Source organism: Archocentrus centrarchus, chromosome 16, assembly GCF_007364275.1.
Source record: "Archocentrus centrarchus isolate MPI-CPG fArcCen1 chromosome 16, fArcCen1, whole genome shotgun sequence".
NCBI lineage: Eukaryota > Metazoa > Chordata > Actinopteri > Cichliformes > Cichlidae > Archocentrus > Archocentrus centrarchus.
The window spans coordinates 15,834,885-15,857,122 of NC_044361.1; the positions used below are offsets into that span (position 1 = coordinate 15,834,885).

The 22,238-nt window shown below is 41.4% G+C and overlaps 1 pseudogene; it reads left to right on the forward strand.

Annotated features, from left to right (window-relative positions):
- Positions 1-261: 261 nt before the first annotated feature.
- On the forward strand, positions 262-5,460 carry LOC115794301 (C-C chemokine receptor type 2-like; annotated as a pseudogene).
- The last annotated feature ends 16,778 nt before the right edge of the window (positions 5,461-22,238 follow it).

Genomic DNA, 22,238 nt, shown 5'->3' on the forward strand with positions numbered 1-22,238 from the left:
ACTTCCACCCAAATAATCAGTATCAGAGGTGGGAAGTAACTTAGTACAAATACTTCATTACTGTACTTAAGTAGATTTTTCCAGGTATCTGTACTTTACTTGATTATTTATTTTTCTGATTACTTTTGACTTTTACTCCCTAGATTTTTACACAAGTATGTGTACTTTCTACTTCCTACATTTTCAAAACAGACTCTTACTTTTTAAGACGTGAGAGAGAAGTTTGCAGTTCCGGTCAGTGCGCCGTCAAACGTCAAACGATCTGAGCTGAACGGAGGAATAACAACACATAAGAGACAATCGTACTGGCGTATCCTCCATCGCCGGGGCTTTTCGGGTACAAAGGGATTAAATACGCAAACACATATAATTAATGTATCATTTATAGCGCTATAATCAGGGGTTACAGCGGGCCGGACCGAGTCTGTAAGTTGTGCTCGCGGGACATAAATAGCTTAGCTAGCGCTACTGAAATGGAGCGAGCATAAAAGGAGTAACTTGTTGCAGGTAATTTTAAATGCAATGTTTCTGAATGCTCAACAAATATCACACAGACAAACACAAAGTGTCTGCAGTTTGTCACACAGTGTGTCTGCTAGCTAAAAGCAGAGCTGTATTTCCAGGGTGCACAGAGGCTGTGTTCATGGTCAGAGTTACAGGTTACATCAGTGCAGCAGAGATGAGTTTGAATCAAAGCTGTTGATGCTGAGATTTATTCACTTAATTAAACATTTATACAGACTGTATGCTGTCAGTGTAGGGGATAGAAATCAGCTCAGATAGCTGTGAAATACTTGCTTACATCTATTTTAATTGAGTTCATCCACACAGAGCAGTAAACCTCAGAGCAACAGCAGCAGGTCACATGATCACAGCCTGCACACCAACATCATTTACTGGAGCTCACAATACAAAGTTCTGATTCTTCTCCCCACGTGGAGCCACTACAGCTAATTTTAGGATTCCTCCACCTTCTGAATCCCACTGAGTATCCTCATGTTTGTGTTTAGGTGTGGAGGCAGACACAGAGAACAGAGCTGTGTTTAAATTCCCTTTCAGTTTGTGTCCTACATAACAGATTCAAGCTGAGTGCATTCATTAGATTAAAATTCAGATTGGAATAACGTTGGTATTCTCATGTATTGTATATTATTACAATAATATATAATGACGTTCAGTTAGCTTTACAGAAAAATAGCTGTTAGTAGTTCTTTGGAGGACATTTCTATTATTTTCTTATTTTTGAGTACATTTCAGAGCCTGTACTTTTTACTTTTACTTAAGTAAAGAAGTTGAACCAGTACTTCAACTTTTACCAAAGTATTTTTTAACACAAGTACTTGTTCTTCTACTTAAGTACAGAATGTCAGTACTTTTGGCACCTCTGGTAATCATAAACTTTTCTGATTAAATGAAGCACTTTTTTTTCAAACTGTAAATAATTCTAACAAAAGCAACACATTCCAAATTGATTTAACTGAAAAGTAAAAAATGAATTAAATCTAGATGAAAAAATAAACAGTTTGAATCTTTTTTTTTTTGGTTGCTTAAAAAAAAGCCAACATTCGGTTTTGAAGATGTGAAAATGTATCTAACCACATGCTGTTTTGCAATCATTTTTGGCTTTCTTGATGTCAGACAGACTTCTGGTAAAGCTCTCAGTTAAGGACATACAGGAAGCAACATCTGCACTTCTGTTTCAGTGCTCCTCTTTATCAGACTGCAGACTTTGAGAGTGTACAGGCATCACGTCCATCAGAGAGGGAAAAGGGAGCCTTGAAGTGTAATTCCTGACTCTACCTGGTTGGAAGAGCGATCACTGAAACATCACCATGTCAGGTGAACACATTTTAACAGCAATCCAGAATCTGCAATATTTGTAGTTTGAAATTTTGCAGTGTTCTTGAACATATATTTGTGTTATATTGCGCAATGTTCAAGGCTGCAGACTTTATTGTAGGCGTTTAAATTCAAAAGCTCTAATACCTCAAATACTTCCTGATTTCTTTTTCTATATTTAATCATGGGAACATTTCATTTGAGGTTACTATGCTTGAAAATTGTTTGCAAAAAAGTTTAAAATATCTGCACTCTCACAATGTCTTTGAAAATGACCTTTGACAAGGCTTTTATATCTTCTAACATCTACAAACATGTATATGTTAAGTATATGTTATCTTTAATGTTAAGTATTGTAATAATAATAATAATGATATGGGCAGTACGGTGGCATAGTGGTTCACAGCTGAAAGGTCTGGGTTCGATTTCCCCTTGGCCTGGGCCTTTCTGTGTGGTGTTTGCGTGGGTCTTCTCCGGGTACTCCGGTTTCCTCTCACAGTCCAAAGTCATGCAGTTACTGGGGTTAGGTTAACTGGTGATTCTAAACTGCCCATAGGTGTGAGTGTGAATGGTTGTCTGTCTCTCTGTGTTAACCCTGCAACAGGCTGGCAACCTGTACAGGGTGTACTCTGCCTCTCGCCCTATGAGAGCTGCGATAGGCTCCTGCCTCCCGAGCAGGATAAGCGGAAGAGAATGCATGGATAATAATAATACTGTACAACTGTGGTAACATTATGAATAATCTCATTACATGCAAAAGAAAAAAAAGTTTTTCAAAAAGATCGTAACATGCACAAACAGAACAAAAGAAATACTAATGTTTAGTGCCCAGGTTTATGATGGTAAATGGTGACATGGGGGTAATTGGCTTTTAGCCTCATATACCCGTCTTCAGATTAGTTACAGGTTTAAATCATAGAAAGAACAGAGGGCAGTGGCATCACTGTGAGGAGTGACGGACATTGCTGTGACAGGAGTACCTATGAAAACCAGCAGGTGGCACAATAACCCTCATTATCAACTGACTGTGGGCTGAAAGGCCAAAACAGCAGAGCTGAAAGGAACATGGTGATCTTAGTAAAATCAACTTCAAACAGCATCCGCTCAGCAAGAGTAGCCTTTGATCTGGTATCTTCAGTTGGGATTTTATTCTCCTATCCCAACGAAAATGGCTGAGATAGTGTTGAAATACTACTATTAATAATAAAAAAAACTCTCTCTCTCTCTTTCTCTCTACAGGTGCAAATGCCACAGAGAATACAACAGCATACGATTACAGCTCTTACAATTATGGCAACATAGATGACTTCTCTCCTGACGACATAACCGATGTGAAGAACTTCAGCCAAGTGTTTCTGACATTTCTCTACAGTTTGGTTTTCATCCTGGGCTTCATAGGTGGGTGTGTCTTCTTGTGTGTATGCTCTGGGAACTCAGTTGTGTTAACACATTGCACAAACCTCCCTCCCTTTCTGGAGACAGAACAATTTCAAAACCTACTGACTGTAAGTAATTTAGGGTAAAGACTCTGGTGTGCAGGTGTGCTTATGTGCCAAGCAGGGACCTGAGACACAGAAAGAAAGAGACAGAGGTGATAGTATTTTGTTTACATGTGACAGGTGCCCTTATCGTGTTTTCTCTCCCAAAGGTAATGGACTAGTGGTGTGTGTCCTGGTGAAGCACCGCAACCAGAGCAACTTGACAGACATCTGCCTCTTCAACCTGGCTCTCTCCGACCTCCTCTTCATCTTCACGCTGCCTTTCTACACTCACTATGCCAGGGTCAGCCAGTGGATATTTGGAGGCTTCATGTGCCGTTTAATCTCCGGATTTCACAAGACTGGCTTCTTCAGCAGTATCTTCTTCATGGTCGCCATGACGATGGACCGCTACATGATCATCGCGCATGCTCACAGGGTTACACGTTATCGCACGATGAGGGCAGCCATCACTCTGACCGTGCTCGTTTGGATGCTGAGCTTGTTTGTGTCTCTGCCGGATTTTATCTTCACAGAAGCAATGACAAATGATTCAGAGTCCCACGGGTTCGAGTGTGACTATCCCCAGGAGAGCAAAGTCTGGGAGCGCTATGACCTGTTCACCATAAATGTGCTGGGTCTCGTGATTCCCTTGTTGGTGATGGTAGGTTGCTACTCCAGGATCATCCCCACGCTGGTGACCATGAGGACCACAAAGAAGCACCACATAGTCAAGCTGATCATCTGTATAGTGGTTGTATTTTTCTTGCTCTGGGCCCCATACAACATTTCCCGTTTCTTGAAGTTTCTTCAGGAAGAAAACAAAATCCCACGCAATAAAATCTGGGACCAAAACTTAAGGATGTCAATAAAAGTGACCGAGGCTTTTGCTTATACTCACTGCTGCCTGAATCCCATCATATACGCTTTTGTGGGACAGAAGTTCACGAGAAGAGCCTTGCAGCTGCTGAAAAGGTTGGTGCCTGGTTACACCAGAGATTTGTCCGACAGCTCATTCAGGAGAAGCTCAGTTATGTCCAGGTCCTCTGAAGTCACCTCCAGTATTAAACTGTAGAACAGGGATCCTCAAATCCAGGCCTCGAGGTCCGGTGTCCTGCAGGTTTTAGATGTGTCCCTGATCCAACACACCTGATTCAAATGGCTGAATTCTTCCTCAGTATGCAATCACATTATCCAGAGTCCTGCTAATGACTTCTGTATTTGACTCAGGTGTGTTGGATCAGGGACACATCTAAAACCTGCAGGACACCGGACCTCGAGGCCTGGATTTGAGGATCCCTGGTGTAGAAGGTGGAGGGCAGTTGTAATTAGTTTGGCATCAATGTTTCACCCTGTTACTGCAGACCATGTCTTTTTCTTTTTGCAGTGATTTGTTTCATTCATTTGGTCACTTCTGTTATCCTCATACTACAATGTTCTTCACCAGTGTCTCATCATCAAAGTCTGTCTGTACACCTTTAGACTCTTTGATTTTGCAGTGGTATAATTTTTTGTTTTGACCGTAAGATTTCAGCTGTAAAGGCTCTTTACTTATAAAATCATTGTAACCTTGTAGCACTGCCATCTGCTTTACAGAATCTGAAGTGTTTGTGTGTGATGCAAATATGCATTCTTCTGCTCAAGCTTAATGACACTTGCTGGTGTTTTTAATGGAACCTGTTGTTTGCAGCAGGCTGTCACAGTTTTTTCACACGTTTTAAATGTGCCTGCAAGTTGACACAAACATCCATCCATCCATCCATCCATTCGCTTCCGCTTATCCTTTGACACAAACATACCAAAAAAAAAAAAAAAATACAACACCACAAATAAAACAAAGGTGATAACAGAACATTTTATATTTGTGCAAAAACGGTTTCAATCACATGTACACCAGTATGGAGTCGGGTGCTAAAAGTACATTTTATATGTTTCACATGCCATCATTTATAATAGAATTTGATAAGTTGATGTGGAACAACCTTTCCAGTGTTGACTTCTGTCTCATAATTATATATGTGTATATATAGTGTAGAGTTTTACACCCTGAATACATTCTCCTTGTTGCTTCAGTGGCTTTTACTAGTATTTCAAATCTTCTTTGTACCAAAACCTGTACACTTACTTTAATTCACATATTTCTACAGAGTCTGATGTTCAGCCTTATACACTGGTTTCCTGATCCTGATTTTGTATGGTAGTTTTCTTAAGACAAGAAATGAAACTGCAGATCCCGAACATAACTTCAAATGAAAGTCATAAACTGTGTTGTCATATTGGAGAAGAACAGCTTGCAGTGAGCATGTCCTGCCATTTCTCATTGCTACTGTGATGATAAATTCTGTACACATCCATGAAAAGAGAGACGGTAAAGAGACTGTCCCAAATTAATTTATCAAGTAGGTTATTAGTGTCATGGATCAACGGTGAACTCAAGAGGCAGACTTCTGGGGAAAGTTTAGGGAGGTTGATTTACAAGTCAAGCAACTCAGGGGATAATGCAAGGTCGTCTTGGGCTAGGTGGTTGTGGGACTTCCTGTTTCTTTTCTGGTTTACTCCTCGGGTCTGTTTTCCTCTCAAAGGTATCTTGTCTCCTTCCACTTGCAGTAATTAGTTCCCAGTTAACAATCCAGTGAAGACTAGATGCCACTTGTCAGCTTCAATAGGAGTCATGATAGCCACATCAGGAACAGGTGTGTGGGTCAGCCTCCTGCAGCAGCTGGTTCAGTAGGCGGAGACCCAGGCTAGCCCAGCCCAGAAAACAAACGCCAGAGAGAGAGAGAGAGAGAGAGCGAGCGAGACCCCAGCAGAACAAGTCCAGGACTGCCAGGGACCATGACAATTAGGTTCCCCATCATAAAGTAGTAGCATGTTCTACTGCAAGGGACCCTTAGTGGATTATATTAGATTAAACTTTATTAATCCCTTTGGGAGTGTTCCATCAGGGAAATTAAAGTTCCAGTAGCGTTTTTTACATTATAGTCACACAAGCAGAGATATAGTTGAAAATATTGTCAGTCAGAAATATACAGAATATACAAGAATATACAATCAGAAATATACAGTCAGTAATGTACAAGAATATACAGTCAGAAATATACAGTCAGAAATCTACAAGCAAAGAATAAATAGATAAATAAGCAAAGACACAACAAGACAAAGAGGATATAAGATGTCAGACAGCTGAGGTAATACTTGCACATTGATATTATTCATTGTCCAGTACTGTTTTACGTTACATTGTGTTTATGGTCAGGCTCAGGCTGCCCCCCCAAAAGAGGAGTTGTACAGTCTGATGGCGTTGACATGTACTGCACTTGCTTCCAACGATGACGGGCATAAAAATCTTCCTTCTGGAACAAACCTGGGGGCAATAATGGCTGTGATTTCAACAAAAGCAAATGGTTAGGAGTCAAAGCCTCCAAATCTTGAGAATCTGTTGATGCCTTTGTTATTGGACAGCTATTAACAATTGCTTCAGCCTCACAAAACACTGTCACCAAACCTTCTTCATCCAGGGTCTGGGTCCTTAAAACAGTTTAACACTTTACGGACTGACCGAATCAACTTCTCCCAAGCACCTCCATGGTGTGATGCAGCTGGAGAATTAAAAACCCATTTCACACTCCGTTGCAGCAGCATGTCATTAATGAGGTTGTTGTTTAGTCTCTCAATAGCCATTCTCAATTCACGTTCAGCACCCACAAAGTTGGTACCATTATCTTAACGGATCTCAAGAACTTGACCACGTCTTGCTATGAATCTTCGGAGGCCGTTAATAAAAAAATCTGTGTCTAAAGATGACAAAACTTCAAGGTGTATGGCTCGTATCGCTAAGCATGTAAAAATGAGCCCATACCTCTTGACCACAGCTCGTCCACACTTAACTTCAAATGGTCCAAAACAATCCAAACCAACTCGAGTGAAGGGTGGTTCATTTGGTGTTATTCTAGTCTGTGGAAGCTCAGCCATCTTTTGCTGCCCAGGTGTAGCAGATAATCTGTAACAGCTGACACATTTTGACAAAACTTTCCTAATGGCAACACAAGCACCGGGTATCCAATATTTCTGACGCAAGTGAAAAACCATATGGTTTCGTCCACCATGGCCTGTTTCTTGATGTACATGATGGAGAATTAGACTGGAGACGTGTAGATTTTTAGCTAATATAACTGGATGTTTTATTTCAAATGGCATAGCCGCTCCACTGAGCCGCCCCCCAACCCTAATAACACCATCATTCAGGATTGGGTTAAGCTTGTAGAGATGACTTGTCTTCCTTACATATTCTCCTCTTTCTAAGCTGGCCAATTCTTCAGGAAATCTTGTTTTCTGGCAAACCCTGATTATTTCAGACTCAGCCAAAACCATATCCTCTAAGCACAGAACATCCTTCGACACTTGAGCCTCGATATCCTTCGTCTTAACTTCTAGTTCTTTCTCCAGCTGCTCAGCACTCAGATCTAATCCAGAAAGTGTTTCTCTCAACAACTTTTGCTGTCGTACCAAGGACAGCAACAAGGTCTTAGGGGCTCGACACACGGGGAGCGACGTCGCTCGCTCTCCATTCATTTCCTATGGAGCTTGTGTGATGAGGCGACAATCGCTTGCCCTCCTCCAGCTAAGCGACCGGCGACGTTCGTGCATGTGAAATTTCGAGCTCGTACACGTAGACGTGCACACGCGACGCGACACAACAAAGTTGGAAAATGTTCTACTTTTGTCGCTGTCGCGTGGCACTAAACCAATCAGCAAGAGTTTCATTGACTGACCAATGAGCGAAGAGTATGCTACACACTGCAGTCTGCAACCACTTTCAACAGGAAGGAAAGCATCGTTTTAGCTGTGTTTGACTTTCCTATATTATATGACACTTCACGCAGTGATTATCGAGTTAAACATAAAAGGCAGCCATATGAGAACGTGCTGGTGCAAGACTAACGTTAAACAGACGGATAGAGAGGACTTTTGTGCTAATATAGGATGAACGCGAGGTTGTCTTTTTCTTTTGTAGAGGAGACTTAACAGCAAGATTTCTGTCAGTTCCAATAAAATCTTCAGACTCCTCATCTTTATTGCCGTGTCTGACACGGACTGCTTTGAAAATGTCTAAATCCCTCCAGTTTCATAACCAATCACATTTCTTGGAGACGTAAGTGACGTGAGTGACGTAAGAGCGCGATTCGCAAAGCTGCCGTCGCTATCGCGTCCCGTGTGTTCGGTTTCACCCCAGTGGCGATGCGACCCATTCGTCGCTGTCGTTTGTCGCTCCCCGTGTGTCGAGCCCATTAAACCTGAGAAGCCAACCAACAGCCCTTTTATTTATTTTTTATTTATTTTTTATTTGGAGAAGCAAATGTTACGGACAGTATCTTCAGTTTAAATTCCACATCCAAAAGTCAGTTGCTAATCCAGTTTTGAATAGAATAACCAAACAAATGAACATAACCTGTGAGCAGGGGGTGGGGGTGGAGACACAAAAAAAAACTACAATCCTCGGGAAGGGGGGGGGGGGGGGGGGGGGGGTGACTCCCACTCTCATCATGTCAAGGGAAAACACAGTCAAATGTGTAAGTATGCCAGGATCAAAACGGGGATACCTCATCTAACATGACAGTATTTTCGTGTAACAGACATGTTTAATCCACTGGGATTACTGGTTTAACGTAATTTGTCCATTTTGACCAGATCCTGAAAAAAGATTCCCTTTGACCTTTAATAGTGAATGACAACTTCTCTAGAATGTAAATTTCTTGGACAATAACGAACCATTCATCAATTGTAGGTGCTTCAGGTTTTAACCATTTCCTAGTGATAATGCTTCTGGCGGCAGGCAAAAAGACTAACAACAGTTTACCTTTCATAGTCCAGTTATTGTATGGGATGTGTCCAAAGTACAAGGCTTCACATTCACAGGGGACTCTCTCAGTGAAGATGTTATTCAAGTGAACACATAACTGCACCCAAAATGCCTCAATCACTGGGCATCCCCAGAAAATATGATGATGTTTGTCCCACAGAGTCTCCAACAGCTGGTGCTGGTGCAAGACTAACGTTAAACAGACGTTAGTCTTGCACCCCAGCCTTGATATTTTTGCTGAGCTGGAGTTACAAAGTATCGAACAGTGTTTTTCCAACAGAATTCTCTCCATATATTGGAGCTCGAGGTCATCCAGTGTAATTTGTTAATCCTTTCCCAGCTTTCTGATGAAATAGTCAAATTTCCTTCTTTTATCCACTTATTTCTTATATAGTCTGTATCACCTTGTTTAGACAAAAGAATCCCGTTATATAATTTCGAAATAAGTTTTGTACATGAATCTGATTTCAACAGAGACAGAAACGCATTAAAAAATCCTGGTTCAGCAGTTTCCCAAGTTTCTCGTAAGTTTTGATTAAAATAGGTCCTGACCTGCAGATATCTGTAGAAGTCATCCTTTTTCAACCCATTAGACCTTTGGAGTTCCTCAAAACTCTGAAACGCCCCCTTCTGGGTAAATGTATAATAAGTGGTCAATCCTTTTGGGATCCAGCTTTTAAATCTCCCATCACTCTTTTTTGGCTTAAAAGCTGAATCAAAGGCACACCATGTGAGAATTTTGATCTGGTTATCTAATTTACACAATTTAACTATCTTTTTCCAGGAATCCAGCAGTGTATAGAGCATTGAGTCATGTGTTATTGTCAGCTCCTCTTGTAGATCTTTATCCATTAATACTGATAATAAAGGAATTCCTTCCACCATTGTACCTTCTATATCTTTCCATCCTGCATCATAAGATGAAGAGCAAAGACAGATCACTGGTCTTAACTGAGCTGCAAGGTAATAGACTTATAAATTGGGGAGACCCAGTCCTCCTTTCTCCTTTTTTAACTGCAGAATTCTGTATCTCACTCTGGCCTTTTTCCCTTGCCAGATATACTGTGATATTGCTCTGTCCCACTCCATGAATTGCCTATCTGTGATCTGAATAGGTAAACACTGAAATAAATAGAGTAAGCGTGGAAGAATATTCATCCTTACTGACTCTATTCTGGAGTATAGAGTTGAAAAAGGGATCAAATTCCATCTCTGTATGTCTAGTTTTAGCTTTGAGATTAGGGGTCCATAGTTAGCATCAAAAGTCCTGGAAAAATCCTTGCATAGTGTGACCCCTAAATATTTTATGGATTCTGCTTCCCAATTCCATTTGTACAAATTTCTAAATTTGTTATCTTTCCTTAGGTTAGATAACACTCTCCACCTCTTAATTGGGTTATTCATGCCATTTATGTTAAAGGAAACCACCTTTATTTGTGTCTTCTCCATCTAGGTAATATTCTCCTCCACCTCACTAATGACAATGGGGAGCCCCCTCCCGCTCACTCGAACTACTGAAAAAAAAACGAATGAACCAAAAACAATCATCTTCACAAAAAACGAGAGAAACCCCCCCCCCCAAAAAAAACAACAGAACAAGTTAAGCTTCCTAAGCGGGGGTCTGGTGATTAGACCCTGTTGAGCCTCTTGGTGAAAGCTCGAAAGGGAAAGACCTCCCGAGTCAGTTGGGGAGGGCCCCTACAGGTGGCAGCAGCCCCGATGAAAATAGACCCCCAGCAAACCCTTTATAATCCCGACTACCTTAAATCAGCCCCCTGTGTACTTATCTCTGAGAGGAATGTCCAATGAGGGAAAGTGCCGGAACCTTCAGGTCTCATGACGTTAGCGGTGATGTTCTTCTGAATACCCAGAGCCTCTCTTTATAGTTGTCTCCTTTTGCAGAGCTGGAGGCGCTTCTCTGTGGTCTTCCCTCCATCCTGCTCCAGGAGAACCGCTCCATCTGTTCCTTCAGGGAATCTGGAGATCTGACGACTTTTATATTGTAGCCTCTTTTGGCCAGGTCCTCAGTGGCCTCCTCTATGGTGTCGTAGATCCTGAACCCTTCTTTGTGTCTCACTCGCAGCCTCGCAGGGAAGAGGGTCTGGAACGGGACCCCGTTCTCTTTCAGGACCTTTCGAACCTCTGTATACTCTCTGCACTTTCTGAGGATGGCTGGTGGGTAGTCATGGTCCAGATTTATCTGTTTTTCACGCCAGACAAATCCCTTATGTTGCCAGGCCTTGCAAAGTACTGACTCTTTGTATTTAAAACTCAAAAACCTCACAACGATTGAACGTGGTAGTGTGCCCTCTGGCGGCTACTGTGCCAGGGCCCGATGAGCTCGCTCAATCTGCATGTCTGGCCTGCTTCCATCCAACCCAAGCCCCTCTTTCAGTAAAGTCTCCACAAGTGTAATTGTCGATTCAGAGTCCTTTTCGACCCCCTCAGGAACACCATGAATCCTGATGTTCTCCCTCCTTGATCGGCTCTCCAGGTCTATCAGCTTATCCTCCAGCTTCATGTGTAGTTTTAACATCTCTGTTACCACCTCCTCCGTGTTTTGGGTTCTCTCCTCCGTCTTCTCCAGCCGTTCCTGTACTTCATTAATCCTTGCGTTCACTCTTCTAATTTCTTCTTTGATAGTCGAAAGTTGTTCCTTATTTTCCTGGTGGAACCCTCTCAGTTCTTCAAGCAACACTTCCAGGCTAGCCATTCCGTCCTTAGTTGCCGCTAGCTTATCGCTGCGATAAGCTGGCCATAACTTCTCTGTCCGTGTAACTTTTTCCCTTTAGTTTTTAGATTATTGTATTGTTGTTGGGGCCTCGTGGCCGTCTCACTCCCTCTAATTGTTTTTCGTTATATACTATTACTCAGCTGAACGGGAGTAATCCTGTAATTTCTCCAGTTCTCTTGGGAGCCTCTTTACCGAGCTGCCATCTTTACGGTGTTCCGACCGGAAGTCCCCAACAGCCCTTTTAAGGCTAAGCCAGGAAGAAAAATAGCCCATAAGCCTCTCTACTGGACTGACCTGTCCAGCTTGAGTAGCATTCACCGCCACTACTTTGACCTCAGGATCTTCATCAGAAAGGTCTTTGAAGATCTCAGGGTTTTGCGGCCACCTATTCTTAGGTTCACGCAAAAAGTCTGAACCACAGAGCCAGTCCCTAGTCTTTAACAGTATCCGAACCTTTGCACCTCTGAAAGCTAAATCTGCAGGATTGGTTGATGTATTTACATACCTCCATTGGGATACATCCGACAGTTTCAGTATCTTCAACGCTACAAAGATTTTAAATCTCGACGTCTCATTTTTAACATACTTCAAAAGAGAAGTACTGTCCGTCCAGAAGACAGACTCTTGAAGGTCCATTTGTAACTCTTTCCTCAATAACCTGTCCATCCTACTAGCAATCACTGCAGCAGTCAGCTCCTTACGAGGAATAGTGACAGGTCTCAGAGGAGCTACACACGCCTTGCTCATCACAAATGAGCAATGAGAATGTCCCCTGTTATGAAGCAGCAAGTAGGACACAGTTCCAAATCCCTCTTCACTTGCATCTGCAAAGTGGTGAAGCTGAGCAGAAACAACATCACCGAAGTCATCAGGCTTAAACACCTGCTGACTTCCCAGGTCTCAAGATGACAAAGGTCTTCTAACCAAGACATCCAGTCTCTGGCAACACAAGAGGGTAGAGGATCATCCCAACCCAAACACCTTTTACAAAGATCTTGGAGGATTTTCTTTGCAGACAACACAACAGGAGCCAGGAAACCAAGAGGGTCATAAACTGAACTAACTACAGACAAAATGCCTCTTCTTGTAAGTGGACAGTTTTTGAGTGTGATCTTAAACTTGAATGAATCAGACTGGACACACCATTGCGCACCCAAGGCATGCTCCACAGGCAGGACATCATTGTCCAAGTCTAGATTCTTCACTTCTTTGGCTCGCTCCTCCTGAGGAGGAGGAGCGAGAACTAAGCATCTGTTACTTATCCATTTTGTGAGCTTAAACCCACCTTCAGCACACAAAGCGCCAAGCTCTCGATATAAATTCACTGCTTTCTGTTCAGAGCCAACAGACACCAAACAGTCATCCACATAAAACTGATGCAGAACGGTGTTAACTGCCAAGGGACTAAAGTGCTTTTCATTATCCACAGCACACTTCCTCAAAGCAAAACATGCACAACTAAGAGAGGAAGTAGCACCAAACAAATGTACCGTCATTCTATACTCAACAGGCTCCTGGCTGCAGTCACCGTCGGGCCACCATAAAAATCTCAGTAAGTCAGAGACTTCCACTGGCACCTTGACCTGATGGAACATGGCTTTGATATCTGCCATGAGCACCACAGGCTCTGTGTGAAACCTTGTTATAACTCCTACCAGTGAACTTGTGAGATCAGGTCCTTGAAGCAGCTGTGAATTCAAAGATATTCCCTGATATGTGGCCCCACAATCAAAAACCACCCGCAGTTTTTTCTTTTTGGGATGATACACACCATGGTGGGGTATATACCACACCCTTCCATCAGGACAAGTCAACTGTTCAATTGGAACTTTCTCAGCATAGCCATCAGCCAACATCTCAGACATGAATGCAACATAATCCAAATAATATGATGAATCTTTATTCAAAGGCTTTTTTTAGACTCAACATACGCTGTTCCACCACTCCCTTGTTGTTTGGCATTTTGGCACAACTTGTCTTAACGGAAAAAACCAATACTGTAATGACCATCGACAAGCTGAGCAGACCCTGAAACAGACTCAATAAAATGCTCATCCTCCTTTGATAAGCTAGACTGTTTATCCTGTGGGGTTTCAGGAAAATCCACCTTAAGCTGCTTCACCCAGAGCTCATCAAGCCTTGCCACAGAAATTTGATTCACTGTAATGTCTGATCGTAAACAACGATCCTTGATCTGACAGTCTCCTTGGAGTGGACCATTTACCGTCCAACCCAGGATAGTTTTGACTGCATAGGGACCGCCACCCCCGCAAATCACTTCCCATGGCTCCAAAGCGCAAGGTACATTTGTGCCAATCAGAAGGTCCACATCTGCATCAATTTCTGGTATTTTTATGTGTCTCAAGTGTGGCCATCTTTGGAGATCCTTTGTGCGTGGAATGTTACCTCTATTAACAGGCATACTTCTTTGTGTAAAAATCTGAGGTAAGCTACAAAAAGTTGTCGGAATTAAACCCAGCAATTTCCAAATCTGACAACATAACTATCCACCAGTTTCTCGTGTCCCAGTTCAAAAAAGAATCCCCATGTTCTTCCCTGTAACCTTAAGTCGATTCATTAGCCACTCTGTACAAAATGAAGCAGTGCTTCCTGGATCCAAGAATGCATGTGACAAAAATCTCATTTCCCTTTTTGGATTTCACCTGCACAGGGAGAACAGAAAGCGCATAATCCTTATCTCCAGCTCCAGACAGACCACTGGACTGTACCGACACCACAGCACCTTCTATTGCCATTTCTGAGCCACCCTTTACCTGATTTGATCTCCTTTGTTTTTCTTTGGAGCGGACAATGAACAACATAGGATGTCTAAGATTGCATACTTTGCATATCAAATGTTTTCTACAATCCTTACTCATATGCCCAGTGCACAGACATCCAAAACACATTCCTTTTTCCTTCAAAAAGGATAACTTTTCGTTTTGTGTCCTTTTATCCAAAAGATGACAAACATCCAAAGAATGTCCAGCTCCACAAAACCAACACACTTTGATGAGCTCACTCTTTTCTCCGCAGGTGTTGCAGTAGTAGCAAATGTACTGCTTCTAGCCTTCCTGGTAGTTTGAAACTTGACTGTTTCAGTTTCCTTCCCTTTTGTAACAGGTGCGTCCTGTATACTTCCAAAAGTGGGTCACTTGCTATCTTGACTTGCCTCTCAGTGAATTCCACAATATCAGAAAATGTGACTCTATGACCAGCCTTCTCCTGAACATCACATGCTACACTCCTCCACTGATCTCGCAGCTTATAGGGGAGTTTTTTCACAATGGTTTGCATATTTGCAGGCACATCCAAGTCACTTACACCAGGCCCCACAGAGTTACAACATTCTCGTAATAATAGACTATAGGCCTGTAAAGCTTTGATGTCTTCATATTTAATCATCGGCCATAAAAGCACCTTATTCATATAAGCAGAGGCTACTTTGTATGGATCACCAAAGTGCTCTTCTAGCAATGACTTTGCCTTATTGTAGCCATGTGAAGCAGGCAGGTTTTGACAGCTTCGGACCAAATCTCTAGGCTGACCTCTTGTATATTGCTCAAGGAAATACAAACAGTCCTTATAACTGTGTGGTCTTCATTCAACATTATGTTCAAATCCTCTTAAAAAAGTTTGACACTGGAGTGGATCTCCATCAAAAACCTGTAGATCTAACTTATGTAAGAGGAAAAGTGACATAAAGACATAATTTGATTTTGCTTTTCCAAGACTGCAAGAAACCGCTGATCAAGACTACAGTAATCCCTCACTTATCGCGGGTGTTACGTTCCAGGACCACCCGCGATAAGTGAAAATCCGCAAAGTAGGGATGCTATATTTATTTTAATACTTATACATTATTTTAGTAGTTATACACTATTTTAAGTTTTTATAAACCCTCCCCACACACTTATACACCAAATATATACAGGGGTTAGACAATGAAACTGAAACACCTGGTTTTAGACCACAATAATTTATTAGTATGGTGTAGGGCCTCCTTTTGCGGCCGCATTTAGTTACAAAATATCCTGTCTGCGATTACACTGACCACACTGAAAGCTTAAGATATTTATAGAGAATCTACAATATGCTGCAGATATGTCCAGCAACAAGACCAATAAGAGGAAGAAGAAGAAGAAGAGTGGTAATAATGAAAGAAATGGAAATAAAGAAATGTCAAGTCACTGCATTGACTGGCCCACCAAATTGTGGTGAACAAACGATTTGGATTTGCGGTGATGATCGCATCTAGAGTAGAGATTAAGCATGCCAGAACACTTTGGATTTCCACAAGGAGGAATATTCAGCATGAGACAACTGCTGCAGCCTGGAGAGGAAATAGATTAAAAATAAAAGAGAAGTGTGCACTGTGTATGTGGCAGTATGAGGCAGACTGCAAGGATGGGGAAAAAGAGCTAAGGAAAATGCTTAGGAGAAAAAGAAAATAAATACATCTTCTCAGAGAAATTCCCATTTGTATCCTTACTTAGAGTCTCAGTGTGTCAAAGTGGATCACGACCCTGACTGTGACCCTCCAATGGCTGCACCTGCTGATGCTAAAGTTTGGAGAAAGAGACTGGGCAAAAATTTCCAGCAAATGTCCTACACAAGAAATCCACAGACAGCATCATGACTGGGATGATAACAACTGTCAGGGGCATACGGAGGCCCTTTCTAATGGGTTGGAAAAGGTGTTTCCTCCACGTATGGATGCTGTAAAAACCTCTGCAAACAAAAGAATGATGAACCTGTTCAGGAATATTATATTCATCTGAGTGTTCACCACACACAGTGGCACTGACTGCCCTGCAGACTGGAGCAATCTGTCTGGGAACCTCACCTGAGAAACAGCTTTATCAATGGTCTCCAAGGAGATAGCAGCAGAGTTTAAGAAAAGCTGTGTTTCCTGGGATGATGTCAGGCTAGAGGAGGTCAGGCATTATGTTGGCGTTACAGTATGTATGGCGTTAATATACCCCCCCCCCCAAAAAAAAAAATAAGTATTGGAAAAATGAGGCCACTCCCTTTATTTTTGCAGTAGACTGAAAACATTTGGGTTTGACATCAAAAAAATCAATATGAGACAAAAGGCATAAGGTTAGGCACAACATTATGGCCACTGACTGATGAAGTGGATAACACTGATTATCTCGTCATCATGGCACCTGTTAGTGGGTGGGATATATTAGGGAACAAGTGAAAAGTTTGTCCTCAAAGTTGATGTGTTAGAATAATGAAAAATGGTATTTGAGCAACGTTGACAAGGGCCAAATTGTGATGGCTAGACAACTGGGTCAGAGCATCTCCAAAACTGCAGCTCTTCCTGGTATCCTTCTGTCTGCAGTGGTTCAAAAAAAGACCACTGCAGACCAGTTCAAGGAAGGAACAGTGGTGAACCTGTGACAGAGTCATCGGTGACCATCATTGATTCATGTGGGGAGGCAAGGCTGGCCCATGTGGTCCGATCCAAAAGAAGAGCTACTGTAGCTCAAATTGCAAAAAATATTAATGCTGGTTCTGATAGAAAGGTGTCAGAATACACAGTGGATTGTAGTTTGTTGCAGATGGGGCTGCATAGCAGCAAACCAGCCACTCTGCCCATGCTGACCGCTGTTTGATACCATTACCAATGGTACCTGGGGAACACTTGGCACCAGGACGCACTATGGGAGAAAGGCAGCGGAGGCAGTGTAATGCTTTGGGCAATGTTCTGCTGGGAAATCTTGGGTCCTGCCACCCATGTGGATGTTGCTTTGTGTCATAATTAATTGTCTAATTGGACTCAAAGTTCAATCTCGCAGAATGAAGTTCAGTGCATTTATTTACAGCAGTGACACAGCAAAAAAAAAATCTCAATGGAATGATGCAAAACAAGCACTTTGGCCTGCTTTTCTCTAAAAGGAACAAGACAGAACAGCTTAGGTTTAAAAAGTTGCATTTGAACAAATCACAAGACCTCTGGAACAATGTCCTTTGGACACATGAGATCAAAGTGGTGATGTCTGGTCATAAGCTCACTGCACAGCGCCATGTTTGGAGAGAACCAAACATGGCGCTGTCATACCAACTGTCAGCACGGTGGTGGAAGGCTGAGGATTTGGCCTTGTTATACAGCTACAGGACCTGGGCAGCTTGCAGTCATTAAGTAGACCATGAGCTCCTCTCTGTACCAAAGTATTATAGAGTCAAATCTGAGGCCGTCTGTCTGACAGATGAAGCTTGGCTGAAAATAGGTGTAGCAATCCCAAACACAGCAGCAAATCTACTATAGAATGCCTGAATAAGGGTAGATTTGTGAGAGTGAGTAGAACTGAATATGAAGTAAAAATATGAGCTGTATCAATATAAACATTGGCTTAATCTTTATTTATGTGTTCCAAATCCCTTCCAGGTCATTTGAGGGGAAAAGGGTTTGCAAACCCACCATGTTTGTCATGCAGATATTCCAGCTGCAGTTTCATTTTCTTCCTTCTGCAATTGTGACTCAGAGAAGTGAAGCACTCAGCATAATAACATGTCAGATACAGTACAATTTATCTTGGCCATGACAACAAATATGTTTCCTGTTTGCTGACATGGCATGGCAACTATTTCCTTGAAATTTTGTGCTCCTGCTACTGTACCTGTTTACTTATGGGTAGTTGAAGTGGGAATTTAAAATTTCTCATCATGTTGGAAAAACCTGCAATGATAAAAGGACATGTCCTCAAACAATATGCAGTAAAATACAAATTTCCTGAACTTACAGTACCAGTCAACGCAGTCTTTGATTATGACTGTGGGAATATTCTTCATCTCACCCGTACAAGTATGACAGTAGCTTGTATGAAAGTACTCATAGGTAAGCTTTTTTTTTTTTAAACTTTGCTGATAATATTTGCATACTTAAGTATGTGGGCCATTTAAATAGGCTGTTGCAAAAGACCATAAATAAAAACATGAAATTCAAAGTATGAAGGGAAACACTATATTCACAGGGACATGGACCAACACCCTGGGGCCACGACACAATCATCCCTCTTTTTTTACTTTTACTATCTCGGTTTAGGAGACAGAGGCATTTTGTACATGTTACTATGCTTATTCACATTTAATAATTCCTTTATTATGAAGGGTTTAGTTAGTTCCTTCCTGTTTTACTTTATTAGTTTCTCTGTCTTGTGTCTTGTCCCAAGTTTTACTTCCTTCCATTGCTGTTTCCCTGTGCTGAGTGTCCGACACGTTTTCTCCTGATTGTCCAGGGTATTCACTCATAGGCGTGTCTCGCTTCTTTCTTGGTTGTGGCGTTTGTCGTACTCTTCAGTAATCTCACTTCTGCGCTCCCTGCCTGTTTCTAGGATTCAGTTTGCATTTTTTTTCTTCCATCTGGATTTTGTTTGGACTGCATGTTTGGATTTTCCACCTTCCAAAGGTGCGTTTCCTGTTGATTAATACTGCCTGTGGATTCTGCGTTTGATACGTTTAATATGACACATCCTGACTTATTATGCCTTTGATATCACTGGGGGAGAAATAAAATTAGTCTCTGCTGGACCTACCCTTATTTACAGTCTTTTTTAAAGACTGACTGACTTCTTTCAGGCTACAGTTCCACTAAACAAACAAAAACAAAACCAAAAACATTTCGGGCACTGACACATCCGTGCACATGCACATTGTTCAGATTAGCCAGGGAAGTATTTAACTTCCATCCAAAAAAGAAAGAAAGTCTGTTTCCTGCTCGTGTGACTGCTCAGTGACCAGCGTGCTGTGTGTTAATCTGGTTTTAGAAGTTGCGTTTCATGAGGGTTGCACTGAGTAGTAATGTTGCTTTGACTGCCAGCTGACTTCGTGACATGTGAATGTGGCCAAAAAACACTTCAGTGTCTGGAATCAGAGTATCAAAAACCTTCCCTTTAAAGGTCGCAGTGGGGAAAAAAAGATCAAAATGTTATTCACCTCATCAACATTGTCAGCTGCTGCTGAGTTTGCCCCGAAAAACAGTGCTCTTAATAGATATTGGATGGTGCGCTATTACTACGTACATAAACATACATAAATTAACCACAGAACACAATCTACATATTAAAAAAATAATGATAAACTTTTTGTTCCTTTAATAAAAATAACGAATTGTTTTCTGAAGGTGTGAAAATGCATTAACCACATGTTCTGCTCTGTATTTTTTTGCCTGCTTAGATGTGTCATTCATAGCTTGAACAGCATACTGTACTGCTGATAAAGATCTCACTTAACCCTAGAACGCTAACGCCGGGTGATTTTCACCCACACAATTTTTCTCATGTGATTTTCATTGTGTTGCTGCTGTCTGAGTTGCATGGGACTTTGGGTAGCTTCAGGGCGCTCATTGATGTCATTAATAGTATGGTTGATTCCCTCCTCCCATCTATGGTTTTTTCAAGAGGCATGCGTTGGGGTGATTTTCACCCGGCGTTAGTGATAGAAAGTAACATATTTTATGGGTGGAATTTATCGGATGTTAGTGTTTGTGTGTTTAAATCAGGCACTCTTTGCACTTTTCAAGGGAAACAACATTCAGGTTGGACACATTGTGTGACACCTGTAGCAGGAAGACACGACACGTGTCTGCCGTCGACCAGTGTGCCCTCGCCATTACTACCCTGCCTGTACTGACTGCATGTAAGGCATACAGTAAGTTAGAGTTGTCCCAGAATTTGCACATAATCCTTAATTAGTATAATGGCAATAAATAAATATCACTTAATGGTAATTTCCAAGAAAATTCATATAATCAAAAGAATTTGGTAATTTTTCCCCTTGTCAAAAAATGCCATATTTTGTCTAGCTCTCCCAGAGTTATCAGTGATGCAGGAAGACTGTGCCTTTACCAGACAGGGCTCACATGTCCCAGGAATGGGTGGACCAAAGACCAAGTTCTCAGCAGCATTATTTTTTTTGTTAGGACATTACCTGTTAAGGATTACCTGATTTTCCAATAATTTTTCTGCTTTTTTGTAGGGTCATCCATGGTACCTTTTTTTAAATTTTATGTGATGTTGTATGTTGTAAAATTAAAGAAGGGTTCCAAAACTTGTCAAACAGTGTTGTACTTTTAAAATAAATTGATGAAAACTATATTTTATCTGTAATTTTATACTGGGTAAAATATACCCAGCGTTAGTGATGGTGTTACTAATTTTAATGTTAGTGTTCTAGGGTTAGACACACAGGAAGCACCATCTGCACTTCTGTTTCAGTTACAGTGTTGCAGACTTTAAGAGTGTTAGTTTATCTCTGCATCTACAGCCATCACGTCAGTAACGGGGGGTGGGGGTGGGTGGGTTTGGAAGAGCCATCACTGAAACATCACCATGTCAGGTGAATGTATTTTAACAGTAATCCAGAATCTGGTGTATCATATTTATTGTCATATTTTGCAGAGTTCATGAAAATATTTGTGTTACAGTGTGTAAAAAGCCACAGATACTTCCTGAAGTCTATATTTAATCATGGGAACATTTCATTTGGGGCTACAATGCTTTAAAATTGTTTGCAAAGAAGTAGATATATATGAACTTTTACAATGTTGTTGAAACTGACAAGGCTTTGATATCTTCTATCATCTTTTTTTTTAACGCCATTATTGTAAAATTCAACACTAATCATGTTAAATAATATCATTACATGTAAAAAAAAAAAAAAAAATGTGTCCAATGTCCAATTTCAGTGATGTAAAGAACTTCAGCCAAGTGTTTCTGCCCACTCTGTATAGTTTGGTTTTCATCCTGGGCTTCATAGGTAAGTGTGTCCTCTTGTGTGAGTTGTGTTTACACATTGCAGGGACCTTTCTGGGAGAAGAAAGCAATTTTCCCAACTTGCTTATTGTTACTATTTTACATGCAACAATATGAAAGTCATACTATTTGTGTTTTCTCTCCCACAGGTAATGCGCTAGTGGTGTATGTTGTGCTGAAGCACCGCAACCAGAGCAACTTGACAGACATCTGCCTCTTCAACCTGGCTCTCTCCGACCTCCTCTTCGTCTTCACACTGCCTTTCTACACTCACTACGCCATGAGTCATGTCATATGTCACATGCCATCTTTAAGAATGGAATTTGATGAATTGATATGTAACAAACTTTCAAGTGTTGAGTTTTGTCCCAGTTTTGTAAATATGTGCAGAATAGAGTTTTATAGAATGCATTTTATTTTCACCTTAGTAAGATTTGCAGCTTTTTCAGATGCCCTTTGTACAAAACCTGTTCATTACATTGATACACATATTTGTAACTCTGATATCTGCTCTCATGTTTGACCTTACACACTTCTTTGTTTCTTGCATTATGACTCCTTGTATT